Source organism: Triticum aestivum, chromosome 5B, assembly GCF_018294505.1.
Source record: "Triticum aestivum cultivar Chinese Spring chromosome 5B, IWGSC CS RefSeq v2.1, whole genome shotgun sequence".
Classification (NCBI taxonomy): domain Eukaryota; kingdom Viridiplantae; phylum Streptophyta; class Magnoliopsida; order Poales; family Poaceae; genus Triticum; species Triticum aestivum.
The window spans coordinates 219,743,354-219,756,231 of NC_057807.1; the positions used below are offsets into that span (position 1 = coordinate 219,743,354).

A 12,878-nucleotide genomic window follows, 5' to 3' on the forward strand; every position below is an offset into this window, starting at 1 on the left:
CACTTGTCCTTGGTAAACTCTCCCCTCCCACTCCTCTGGATCCATAACATTTTGTACTTCACAACCTCTATAGTTCACATGCATTGTAATTTCTTAATTTTTTAAGTAAGCTGAGCAAACAACAACATTTGTCATCTCTTTAGTTATGGAGCCACTCTCTATAGACATCTCTTCTTTTTTGAAGGGAACTTGACAAATGATGCCAAGCACCATGTTTATGACATGTTCTACTATAATAGACGCGCAAACTTGAAATGAGATATATATTTTTTGGAAGAGAAAAGGACATATTGGTCTGCTGCAATGGAAGGGCAAACCAAGATTGGTAAGTACCACACCAGGAACGAAAGTTTATAATAGATATAGAAGTGACAGTATACAAGTTTTTCAACATTTACAATGAACAACGATTTGGCTTCTTGCTCTAAAATAGAAACAATCTGCAACACTAACTTGGTGACAATCCCACCAATTCAACGACAATGGAAATCTCTACCCTTCACTCCTTTGCGACTTCTAGAATCAAAGGCGAACTACCATCATTGCAGGAAAGGAAAAGAAAATAACAACAGTTCTTGCGGTTAAAGCATATATCAAGTGAAGGTATGCCGCTTGAATCCTTTTTCTTTCAATAACCATCCGTACACGGCGGCAGTAATGCCAAGACAAAAAACTTGATACTTTGTTCATAGTCATCTCATTATTGAAAAAGTAAATGTAAAACTGGCCTGCAAGATAAAAGCATTTTCCAGTAACTGAATGTACATCCTATGATCGTTTGTGCTCTTAATAATCAATTACTGGGAGTACCGCTAGATGAAATATAGTGGAAACTCCAGATCTTATAACTTTTAGTACATTCTCAACTAAGATTTTAAGACATGAGATTATATGCCAATAGTTACATTTAAGTCATAAAAGGCAGTAAGAATAAGTTTTAGGACATAGTGTGGGCTGAAACTACTTATTTGAAAATAGTGAAACAACTCATTAAATTAACTAATTTTAAGTGATTAAGTTTTAAGAATTAATACTATACAACTAAGAGCAGGCTACAAAATAGTGAATCAAGAATATTCAACTGTATAAAATATTTTAACCAACACTTCCACCAACCACCCCGGTGAAGTGAAATATATAATATGGTCAATCAAGCATATTAAAATTAATATGTTAAAACTAATAAAAGTGCACTCGGAAGGCAACCATAAAGCAAGAACAGTAATGATGCACACCTTCAGATTGACAAATTCCATTGTTCATAAGATATGGTGGACCAAATTTACCTTTATTGACACCAAGGCAGAATAGATTGTGAATTTGCCATCTCAAAAAGCAACCATTTATCTTTAGTACCTGCAGTGACTAAACAGCATTGCAGAGACCGCCAAGCATCAGATTTCCTATCTACAAAATTCCTTCTAATAAAAATTAGATGGTCTTGAACAATTGAAATGAAAATAGTTCTATTTCTCTCGGTAGTAATACTATTTAGATTGGGATACTATCAAGCAAATAAAAAAAGCAAGTGGCAAATTTTCTCAACAAACTAAGACACTTTTAGAGAGAAGTTGGGAACAGATGTCGTATAAGCTAGCAGCAAAAGGCAATTTAATCTGGCACCAATAGTAGACATTTCATTGAGTTTACTCGCATAAGAAAAAGCAGAGGATTGATTGTACAGACAATATAGATCTACGAATCTCCAAATATAAAGGATCTTCCACTTACTTGTTTGTTCAATCCCTAAATATTCCGTGGAGGTATTTATAACCAATAGGTATAGGATTCAACAATTTAAAATGACTAAGAACAATATCTTCAAAACAATCAATAGACAGATTTTTTCCTTTCCATTTTAGAAAGTGAAAAAACACAAATCCTAGCTGGATAAGAGTGCTTATATTGAGATATAGAGAAGGATCCATGGAGTGTAGTAATGTGACTGTATTGCTTCTTTGGATGTCAATCATTTAAGCAGAAAGAAACAATAGACTGTTAGGCATGATGTGGATATAATTCTCTATGTTTATATAGTATACATAGGATTGTTTTAATCTGGTTGCAATGTAAAATGAGATATACACATTTTGTCTGCACAAATAATGTTAAAACTATCTACCACAGTAAGTTGAAACCGTAGGCATATATCTCAAAAAAGAAAAAGAACTTCCATCTGTAACCTATCAACTCAGGTTGGTCGTTGTCTAGTTGTTGCTAGAACCGTGCCTTAGCCAGACCCTTCAAAAAAATCAGGGAACAATCACACAATACACCAAAATCCACACAATTGAACGTAAACATGCCAAGCCCCATGTGAAAGAAAATCCTGAGTTTGTAAATTGATGAGTGAGAGAATTAATTGACCATTAGTTCTCTACATTCGATGGACTACATCAGTACAACGTTTATTGGGCATGTATACATGTGAGAAGCGAGAGGAAGAAATGAGGGCATGAGGGGGCAAGATACCTTGGGGAAGAGCTATTGCGGCTGGACCTCACGTGTTGTGCGGCTGCCGCAAGCGTCTGGCTATCAATCTTCGCTTCAAAACAGCACAGTGAATAAAACAAAAACATATTTTTCTTACCTATCCATGCTTTTACAAAAGAAGAAAAGACTGTAAGAAGTCTGATTTAATTACACCATCAGCAAGAGTTTACAACTACATAAAAGTTAGGTACACCAGAAGCAATACAATGCTACCAAAAGACAAGAACATGACACTCAAACACGAAACTATTAAGCAGAAAAATGTTGTTGACACCAAGCAAAACACTTAGCAAAATAACAAATGAAATGCCTAGATTCCTTGTTGAACCCAAACCTTTCTCCAAAATAGAAGGCCACCAACAGTAGCCACGAATCGTTATGCACCCCAATGAGTGATAACCAATCTTTATCATTCATACCATCCCGGGCAAAGTTAATTCCTAGTGCAGGCTCCCCCAGCAGCGGCACGACGCTGCGGACAGCGGCTTCCTCCTGGCGGTGTGCTCGTGGTGGGCGCTGGACAGAGAGGAGGAAGGCAGGATGAGGGAGTGAGGATGCGGTTATGGATTGGGGCTAGGGTTCAGGAGGTTGTGCCCAAAGAGCAGCAGGGCACGGGTCAAATGGCCAGCGAAGCTTCAAATAGGGGACCTTCCTGGGAGCGAGTTGTCCAGAGGACCTTATAGGTTTAAATACACATGACCGTGATGAACAATTTCCTATAATCTCTTGTCTTGCCAGATAACTGCTCATACATATCATTGCAGTTTTCAATAGCTTGGAACAAACAAATTGACAGATAACTGCTCATACATATCATTGCAGTTTTTCATGTGCTTCATGGATGCCTACCTGAAACTACTGGTAGGAGGTAAGTAACAAGTTACTTGCATGATGAATGGCATGGAGAACTGAATCCACAAATGCAAATCCATACTTGCAGGAAAACTAATCTGCCCTCCTACCTATTACCTAACTTTTCACAAATTAGGTTGCATCAAATCAAATAATGGTAAAAGGCAAAGCAGATCATAAAGGAAGTTACCTGGTTAGCATATTGCAATATCATCTCCTTTGTTTATCAGAGAGAAGCCCAGCATGGAAGGCTATAGATAATCAAGAACCTGTGAAAAAATGATAGTAAATTCGTAATATAGTGTTCGCACACGAACTTCAGACAACACAATTTTCTTTTGAAATGAATAGATGAGGATTGAGATGGTTAACTTATACATAAAATACGTCCATCAATAGTAGTTACCATATCTTCTGGATCGGTCTTTGGCAGACGATGTAGTAGAGGCAAACCATGACCATCGTCAGCTCCTGCAGTCCTGCCCTCACAGAGCTCTGCCTTCCATTCTTCTCGGCGCCCCTGCAGCCAACACCCTCATGCATGAGACAAAGTGGAGGAAAGAGAGAGGATGTATAGGCAAACCTGAACCTCCTCGAGCTCCTTGCTCCTGCTGCTCTAGTCGGTGACCCTCCCTCAACCGCCGACCACATCCGCAACCGCTGCTGAAATGTAATGAAGGCCTCCCATGAAAGGAAATTAATATCTATAAAAATTAATATCTATAAATGAGAAATCAGATGAGAAAATATGCGGAGTAAGCAATAGGCATTTTTAGCGTCGCTATGATACTGGATAATGCTGGCCTCTGGTAGCACGATGCATCACAAGCATATGTCGAGATAGAAAGGTAAGTAGTAGATAATGGTTGGTTTCTGTGCCTAAAATACGTATGCAAATTGGTGCATGGCGACAAATAGTAGCAAGTATCACTCACGGATAACAATCTACTCAAGCTGAATTGAAACCGGATAAATAATGCAACCAGGCAACCAGGTAAAAAATTGGCACATATGTACATACAACTATTTCATTGGTCTTTCCCTGAATTTTTACCTATTCATCTATGCTTATGTTTAAAGATCGAGTATCCATCTGCTGTAACATCAAGGAAATCGCACATGTATCTTTCTCTCTACTCTTTTCACAAAATTGGTTGCTTCAAACATAAAAATTGTTGGCAATACATATATTATGATTATATTTTTTTTCCAAATAATTAACTCACATGTCAGCATATATATCTTGGCACTCATTATTTATCAAGAATTAGGTGGCATGGATCCACTCTGGCAACAAACATATGCATGGTAGGAGAAAAATGCGAAGAGAAAAACACGGGACAACACAGACCTTGCCTCCTCCCTGGCCCAGTTCCCTGTCGCCAGCCTCCTCCCCTTCCTGCGCAGCTCCACCCCATCACGACTGGAGCGTTGCCCCATGCTGCAACCACCGGATGGCCAGTGAAGCTAGTTGTGCTGAGGGAGAGAGACCATCAATGAAGGTTTGAAGAGGAAAAACTAAGAGAATAGATATGGGGAGAGGGATCTCACCATCTCCAGCTTCCTCGGCCTCGAGCACCTCCATCCGGTCTCCTTTTTTGACCTTCCCCATCTCGGCCTCTAGCTCGAGCTCCGACCCACCAACGCCAGATCCGACCCATAAGCAGCAACGGTGGTGGAGGGGAGTAGCAGGCAACGGCGGTGACGACCGAGGATGAGGGAGGGGCTGTGGGGAACGAAGCATGCGCAGCACCTCGACAGGGGTATGGCGCCACGGACGGCGGCTTCCTCCCGGCGGCATGGTTGTAGGACAGAGAGGAGGGAGGCAGAACGGCGGCACCGGCTAACGAGGAAGGAGGAGGAGGGAGGAGTGCGGGATGTGAGGCTAGGGTTTGTCCGGTGGGGGCTGGGGCCTGGGGGAGACGGGGGATTGGGTGCGGAGCAGGCGGTGCGGATTGGGCAAAAACGCCCTGCACGCGAAAGCACGCAACCCAGCCAACTAGCGCGCCGCGCGAGCGAAAACGACCACGAGGGTGAAATTAGTTTTAACCGCTGTGAAGATCCAACGGCTCACACGCGCCAGAAAACAGATCGAACGACCAACGAAGCTTGCAATCGGGGGAGCGTTCTGGAGGTGAGTTGGCTAGCTTCTGTTTTGTTTTAAATTACCTGATCGATGCACAGAAGCCCAAGGCACGCAAGAGAGATGACTCCGGCAAGGAGTCGGAACACCCATGGAACGCCAATCTCCTTCGAAGATTTTACAGTTGATGCAGTATGTATCATGCTATCTTTTGTATTAAGTACAAGACATCGGGTCCCCCGAGGAGCACTCGGGGACTACCCCTTTTTATCTATATGATAAGTATTATGCCTATGAATGTGTTGCTGCATTTTTCTCGTCCTGCACCGGGTTCGATCAGTCGGCCCGGAGACTTGCCGCCTTGTATTATGTTAGTGCTACCTGCAGTCAGACAAGTAGCGACTGTCCGGCTGGCAAGAGTCATAGGCAGGAAATGGTGCCCACATGAAAAATGGCTAAGGACCAACGCACTTACATAACATAAGCCGGCTCCCCGCCTTGCCGACCGGCTGCTAAGCAGCCGGCCGGCCGGCTTCCCACTTACCTTGCCATGACCTAAAAAGGCTAAAGTACTTACCCTCCCAAATGGCTAAGTGTTTTCCCAGCCACAGACCGCAGAGCGGCTGTTCGGCTGGGAAGGCGGCAGCCAAGGGAGGGTGGCAAAGGAAAAGCCAAAAGGATCAAAAAGCAAGCAGAGTCGAAACCCGACACAAGCATAGCGCATGCGAGATAATATTTACATGAAGAAAGGCTTTTTAAGCCACGATTCAACATAGTTTGAATACACCCCTAGTGGGTGGAACTACGCAAATTTAACAAATATTGTTCAAAAGACTACTAGACAGGAGGATAAAGATAAAAGTGGCCTCCTAGACCAAGGGAGCAGCAAGCGAGCCTTCTAGGTCGGTGGAGACAGCAGCGCTGGCTGGTGGAGTGGCCGGATGGCGAGTCTCGGCTTGGTCGTCACCGGCAGCAGTCAGCGTGTTCGCATGCGCCTCGTTGCTAGAGGCACAGTCAGGTTGAGGCTGGCCATATGCTCCACTGTCTGGTGCGACGTCTTCGCCGTCCTCGTCCTCGCCCTCGCCCTTGTCGCCGGAGTCGATCTCCTCTGGCGAGTCCTCACCATCCTCCGGGATCGGCCCGAAAAAGTCCGCCGGCATCTCAACACCGTCTTCGTTCAACTCAGGAACGAAGACGCTGGTGTCGGTGTAGTCTGCGATTGCCGCGGCGCGATGAATGATAGCGGGCCTCACCGCCACCAACTCCTCGTTGGCCTCCTACCGGAACATGGACAACTGGGCTAGATCCATCCCATGGTACCACGCCCTGACAAACTCCAGCGCCTGCCTAGCGCCTGCCCGGGCCGAAGAAGCCTTCCATGCCTCGAAGCGGGTGACTGTCACTTCCAGCCAGTCGGCAGTCCCCCAGTCGACAGTCCCTTTAGCGTGTTGGGCCAGAGGGCGGAAAGCACCTAGGCTCCGACGCGCTAAAGGCGGTGGAGCATCCGGGGGGCAGCTGGAGACGGGCCTGGATGGCCAGGAGCTGCTCCTCGAGTGTCCGGCGGGCATTCGGTGCAATCTCTGCACCAGCCCGCCTTCGTGCTTCGCGGTGGGCCTCGATGGCCTGGCTGGCGGCAACGGAGTAGCCGGGGAAATACTCTGTGCAAAGAAGAAAAAGGGAACACGAAGTCAGAAGCCGGACCAGATAACAGGCGGCAGACGAAGGAAAGAGATGGAAGGCAACTCACCGTCGACCATGTCCTCAACTTGGCCGTAGTCGTCGCTCGACGCCCGCTCCGATTCGGCCCAGTTTGCCACCTGGGTCTCGTACTCGGCTTGGAGGGCGATCTCGTTGTCCTTCACCGCCTGGAGGGCTGCCTGGTGACGCTTCTCCTGGTCAGCTAGCTGCTTGGCCAGGCGATCGCGCTCCTGGGCCACCGTGCTGCACTCCGCCTCCTTGGTGCGCAGTGTGGTTTGGGCCTCACCCAGTTGCTGCTGCAAGGTGGTGTTGGCCTCTACAAAGACAACAAAGAAGAAGAAACAATAAGCAAGAAGTCGCCAAAAGAGATCCGGCCTGACTTCTCAGCAGTCGGCCCGAATCTCGGGGACTACACCCAGTGGGTGCGCTGACGCGCCCCCACGAGAGAAAGAAAGCAGAATTCTTACTCCGGCTTTCGGACAAGTCGGTAGTCTGCAGGGACAGCTCCCGGACATGGGAGTTGAAGGCGGCCGCACGGAGGTTATGATAGTCCTGCAAAAAGGATAAATAGACAAGAGAAAACAAGTCAGCACCCGAGCTTACTTTGAAGTTTCAGGCCGCCTGCTCAGCAGCCGGCCCGGAACTCGGGGACTACACCTAGTGGGTGCGCTGACGCGCCCCCACGGAAGAATACAAGAATAAGAAACAAAAAAGCAAGAGGCTTACCCAGATGGCCGTTCGCGTCGCCAAGAAATCCTGGTTGTAGTTGCGAAGGGGGGGTGCCCTGAGCCTGTAGTCGGGCCCGAACGTCTTGTGCTGCCTCGTTCAGCACGGTTGTCCAGCCCCCAGGCGTCCAATCCGGCGAGCTGACGCTGACCGCCTCCAATTCTAGGGTCGACGAACTCGCACCCCTGGCCACCCGCGGGTGCGGCGCCGAGGCCGCCTTCCCCACGCGCTGGCGTACCGGAGATTGGACCACGGGGTCCGCCCCCGCCGCTGGTCCGCCACCAGCCGACGGCACTGGCGGCGCGTTGGGCTGGCCGCCTTGGTTCGCCACGATTGGGGCCGGTGGAGTCACTTCCGTCCCCGGGGCGATGTCGTTGCCCCCTCCTCCATGACCGGCTGGTCGCCACCGGCTCCTTCAGGCGGCACTGCCGAGTCTTCGGGTGCGGGCGGCACGGCGCGAAGGGGGATGATGAGTTGTGGGGGTTGGCCGCGTGTGGCCTCTCCCACCCATGCTTCAGCCACGGCGTCCGCCTGGGCCTTGGCAGGGGAGTCGGCTTGTGCCTTCGCGACCTCGTTCGCCTCCTCCTGCGCCGCCTTGGCAGCCACCGCCTTCTGCCGCTCCGCCTCTTGCTCCTCGTGTGCCTCCCGCACATTCCTCTCTGTCGCCGCCATGAGCTCGGTGCGCGGATCCATGCGGCGGGTGTTGGCAGAGCCCTCTGCCGTCCCCACCATGGAGACGGCGGCTGACCGCTCAAGAGAGAGCGGGGCCCGGTTTAAGCAAGTAGAAAAAAACTCAGAAGGACATTTTGCAAGAAAAAAGAAGAAAGGACACGATAAGAAGCCGGTACTTATGCGGAAACTTTCGGGGGCTCCTTCACAACCTTCCAGAAGAGGTTCGCCCTAGCGGTCGCCTCCTCACGCTTGGTCGCCGCCGCCGAGCTCTTGGGCTTCTTCGGCCGGTTGTCGTACATCGACAGTGCGGCCCGGCGTTTTTGCGCACCGCCTCAGGCAGCCAACGCAGCAGATGAGCTCGCACCCACTTGGTCGGACGCCGGCTGGCGGCGCGGGACGGCCTCTTCGTCATCATCATTAGGACAGTCCTCGAGGCCGCCTCCGGCTCTAGAGCCGCCTACCTCACCGCCACCGCCTGTGGCGTCGTCTTCCAGGGCGGCCGCCCCCAAGTCGGGGTCGTCCACGTGGCTCTCCGCCCGGTCAGGGAGAAACTTGCGGACCGGCCCCGAGACGCCGGCTACCGGCTGGATGACGTCGCCCTGTTTCATAGCCGTTTGGTCAAGACGGCCAAAGAGAACCCGACAACTAAACAAGAAAAGAAAGAGGCGAAGGCTTACCGTAGGTGGAGGATGCGCGCGCGAGTACGGCTCCTTGCCGAACCGCCACTCCTCCTCCGAGAGCTTGCAGTTCGAGATGTAGTTCACCAAGTGAGCCACCTCCGTGTATGGCATCTGCTTGGTGCACATCCGGCTCGGGTCCCGGTGCCCGCTCATTTGGCATATCAGGTGTGTCCGACCTTGGAGGGGAAGCACCCGGCGCACCACGAAGGCGGTCAGCAAGTCCGGCCCGATGAGGCCCTCCGACTTCACCATCACCTTGAGCCACGCGACGGCGGCAACACCAGCAACCAACAGCGTCTTGGGCCGGTATGACCAGTTGGCGCACGCTCCAGTCGGTGGGCTGGCTGCGTAGGCTAGCAGGTTGACCTAGTCGCCTTCCGGGTGGACGCTCTTCACGTAGAAGTACGACTGCTGCCACATCTTGACCAACTATATCAGCGTGATGGACGGGAAGGGGTTGTCGGCGGCCGGCCTCCGCACCGCGATGAAGGCGCCGCACTGCGCTGCTACCCCCTTGATGACGGTGCCGAGATTCGTGTAGAAGAACTCGCCCCGGAGTTCAAGGGTGGGGAGGACGCCGAGAAAGCCTTCGTTGAGGGTGACGAAGGCGGATAGCAGCACCACTGTGTTTGGCGTGAGGTGATGCGGCTCGGGGCCGTAGAAGTCGAGGAAGGAGTGGAGGAAGCCGCTTGCCGGCAGGCTAAGGCCGCGCAGGCAGTGCGACCGGAATATGACGCGCTCGCCCTCTTCTGGCACCGGCGAGATCTCCCTTCTGGGCGCCAGGCGAACCTTCGCATAGTCCTCGCCGAGCAGCCACCACGTCCGGCGGAGGAAATCGATGTGGTCCCCATGGACGTTGGAGCCGTCCCACGCTCCGGAGCGCACCATGGGCTCGAGAATCTTGATGGATGGGCGGCACGGCGGCGTGCGCGCGGCCTTAAGGCGGCGAGCAGCAGCGCAGCAGGGTGGTCGGAGGCGCGTGCGGCAGCGGACCGCAGCAGCAGAAGAACGAGAAAGAAGAAGAATGGCGAAGGAGGGGGTGGGCGCGTGTGAGTCTGCCACCCCCTCCCCCCTACTTATAGCCCCAGAACGGCGAAGCCGAGGGGGCGGGGCGTGGGGATCATGGGATTAACTGCGCCCACTCCCCCATGACCCCGCGTTTATCGCGCCATAAAAGCATGTATTAACCGCGCTCGGAATGCCAACTGCCCGCCTCGGCCACAACGGATTCGTGCGTGGGCTGAGGCGCGGTAGTGGCGGGCCCCAGACTGCAGCGATGTCCCGTCACGCGCGTGGGCTGGCAGGCTGGTCTAGCCGGCTGGTGCCGCGTGGCACGCGGACAGCAGGCGGCCAGCCCGTCGCCCGGCGCATGCGCCACCTGGTTCCCTCCTTCACACTTTGAAATCTTCAAGACGGCGAGCCTGGTCATGACCGGCTCCTAGCTGTCGGCTCTTCAGAGTAGGAAGTTGCTTGGGCTTCTTGCCCTCCTCTCAGCCGTGAAGCCCACCAGCTTCGGGGACTACTGTCGGAGTAAATGACCATGGGTAGCCCTATAAGCTCCCCCTGGCTTTTTAAGACATTGGGCCGACTGCGCCCCTCAAGCATCTGAGTTGAAGGGTCGCCTTCTTGTGGTGGCTGGTAAAGCGGCTGGCTGCGGGAAGGCGCCGAGGTTCAGTAAGCAGTCCCAAAGTGGACCGACTCCTAGCAGGCGGCCACTAGAGTGGCTGACCTCTAGCAGGCGGCCCACCCCATGCATCCTCAAAGTTTGCGCCCACATAACGGTGACAGGACGGGGCGTGGCTACAGTGCAGCCTGCCACCCCTGAATCTCGGAGCGGGCATGGCAACAGTGCCACGTAACGGGCCGCCATCCCCCGCCCGGCGCGGCACTGTTGCCACATTGACCATGACATCATCCATGGCAAAACGGCCATGCCCCCACGACGAGCTGTCGGTACGGCCCATAGGCGGCGGGCCCTACCAGCCAGTGAGCTGCTAGAAAGTGGCATAACCAGACCAGTCGGCACAGGGGGAGGCCGGCTCCCAACTGCCGGCCTACCCTCCCCCTGGAAGTTTGTGCACCATTAACCAGATAAGACGGGGAGCGGCTACAGTGAACGCCCGCCAAGCAGCGGCACTGTAGCCACACCCGCCCCGACTAAGTCATCGTCATCAGGGGCAAGGCTATAGTAATGAGCAGCCGACAGGGCTCACATGTGGTGGGCCCAGCCTGTCGGCCTAGAGCCCGGCAGCCGGCGGGACCCACCAGTCAGCGGGCCCCAGTGGCCGGCAGAGAAGCCGACGGCCATAGGCACTGACGGCCTAGGTCCACACCCAACCAAATTACCATTGTACCCCTGGGGGGTAGGCCTATATAAATCCCCCAGGGCACCCATGCAAAGGATTGATCTCTTAGAGTTTCCCACACCCTATAAAAAGAAGAGGAGACCTAGCCTTGCCCTTCTTCTTCCTCTAGCCGAACAGCTCAAGGAGCAACTTGTAGCTACTTGTTGATATTAGTGATCATGCGGAGACCCCGCAGATCAGGACTAGGGGTGTTATATCCTAGGAGAGCCCCGAACCTGGGTAATATTCGCCGGCGTGCATGTCTTCGCCTCATCCCGTTTCCAGGCACCGGCAATGTCTTAGTAGCTCCCACAATGATTAGCCATCCTTTGGCATATGTCACACCTACCACCCGACAATCTAGGAGATGCATAGCAACGAGAGGGGAAGAGCATCTTCATACCCTTGAAGATCACTAAGCAGAAGCGTTTATCAACGCGGTTGATGTAGTCGTACACCTTCACGATCCATCCCGATCATGTACCGAACGCACGGCACCTCCGCATTCAGCACACGTTCAGCTCGATGACGTCCTCGCCTTCTTGATCCAGCAAGACTGGTGAAGTAGTAGATGAGTTTCGGCAGCACGACGGCATGGTGATGGTGTTGGTGAAGAACAATCTTCGCAGGGCTTCGCCTAAGCACTACGGAAACTATGATGGAGGATAAACTAGTGGGGACGGGGTTGCCGGCACACGGCTTGGTGAATCTTGATGTGTCTTTGGTGCTAGCCATGTCCCTCTATTTATATGTTGAGCCCTGGGGGTCGAAACTTGGAGCAAAAGCCTCCTCAAAGTTGGTTTTGACGGAAAGGCAAGAGTCCCACTCGGACTCCAGGATCAAACGCCACAATCCTTGGTGTCTGGCCTAAACGCCATGGGCCTCGGCCGTCTGGCCTCTGACCTCCGCAAAATGTTCTTTTGCATCGACCTATAGCCATGTGGGCCTGACCCCTTGGCCTAACCATACCATCCAATATATGAATCTTTACTTCCGAACCGTTCTGGAGCTCCTTGTCATGTCCTTGATCTCATCCGGGACTCCGAACAACACTCGGTCACCAACATACATAACTAATATAATATTATATCATCAATGAACGTTAAGCGTGCGGACCCTACGGGTTCAAGAACTATGTAGACATGACCGAGACACCTCTCCGGTCAATAACCAATAGCGGGACCTGGATGCCCATATTGGCTCCTACATATTCTACAAAGATCTTTATCGGTCGAACCTTATGACAACACACGTAATTCCCTTTGTCTATCGGTATGTTACTTGCCCGAGATTCGATCATCAGTATCTTCATACCTAGTTAAATCTTGT

General features: G+C 51.6%; 1 long non-coding RNA gene across 5 annotated transcripts; it reads right to left on the reverse strand.

The window, feature by feature from the left end:
- Window positions 1-330: 330 nt before the first annotated feature.
- Window positions 331-5,288, reverse strand: LOC123111080 (uncharacterized). 5 transcript variants are annotated; one of them, XR_006454078.1, is made up of 8 exons: window positions 4,897-5,287; window positions 4,697-4,821; window positions 3,929-4,005; window positions 3,752-3,865; window positions 3,536-3,614; window positions 2,473-2,540; window positions 1,287-1,365; window positions 331-728 (listed from the first exon to the last, which is right to left on the reverse strand). It is a non-coding gene; the product is annotated as an uncharacterized lncRNA (long non-coding RNA). The 5 variants fall into 5 exon arrangements; XR_006454076.1 differs by having other exon boundaries at window positions 3,929-4,008; XR_006454077.1 differs by having other exon boundaries at window positions 3,929-4,049.
- Between the last annotated feature and the right edge of the window lie 7,590 nt (window positions 5,289-12,878).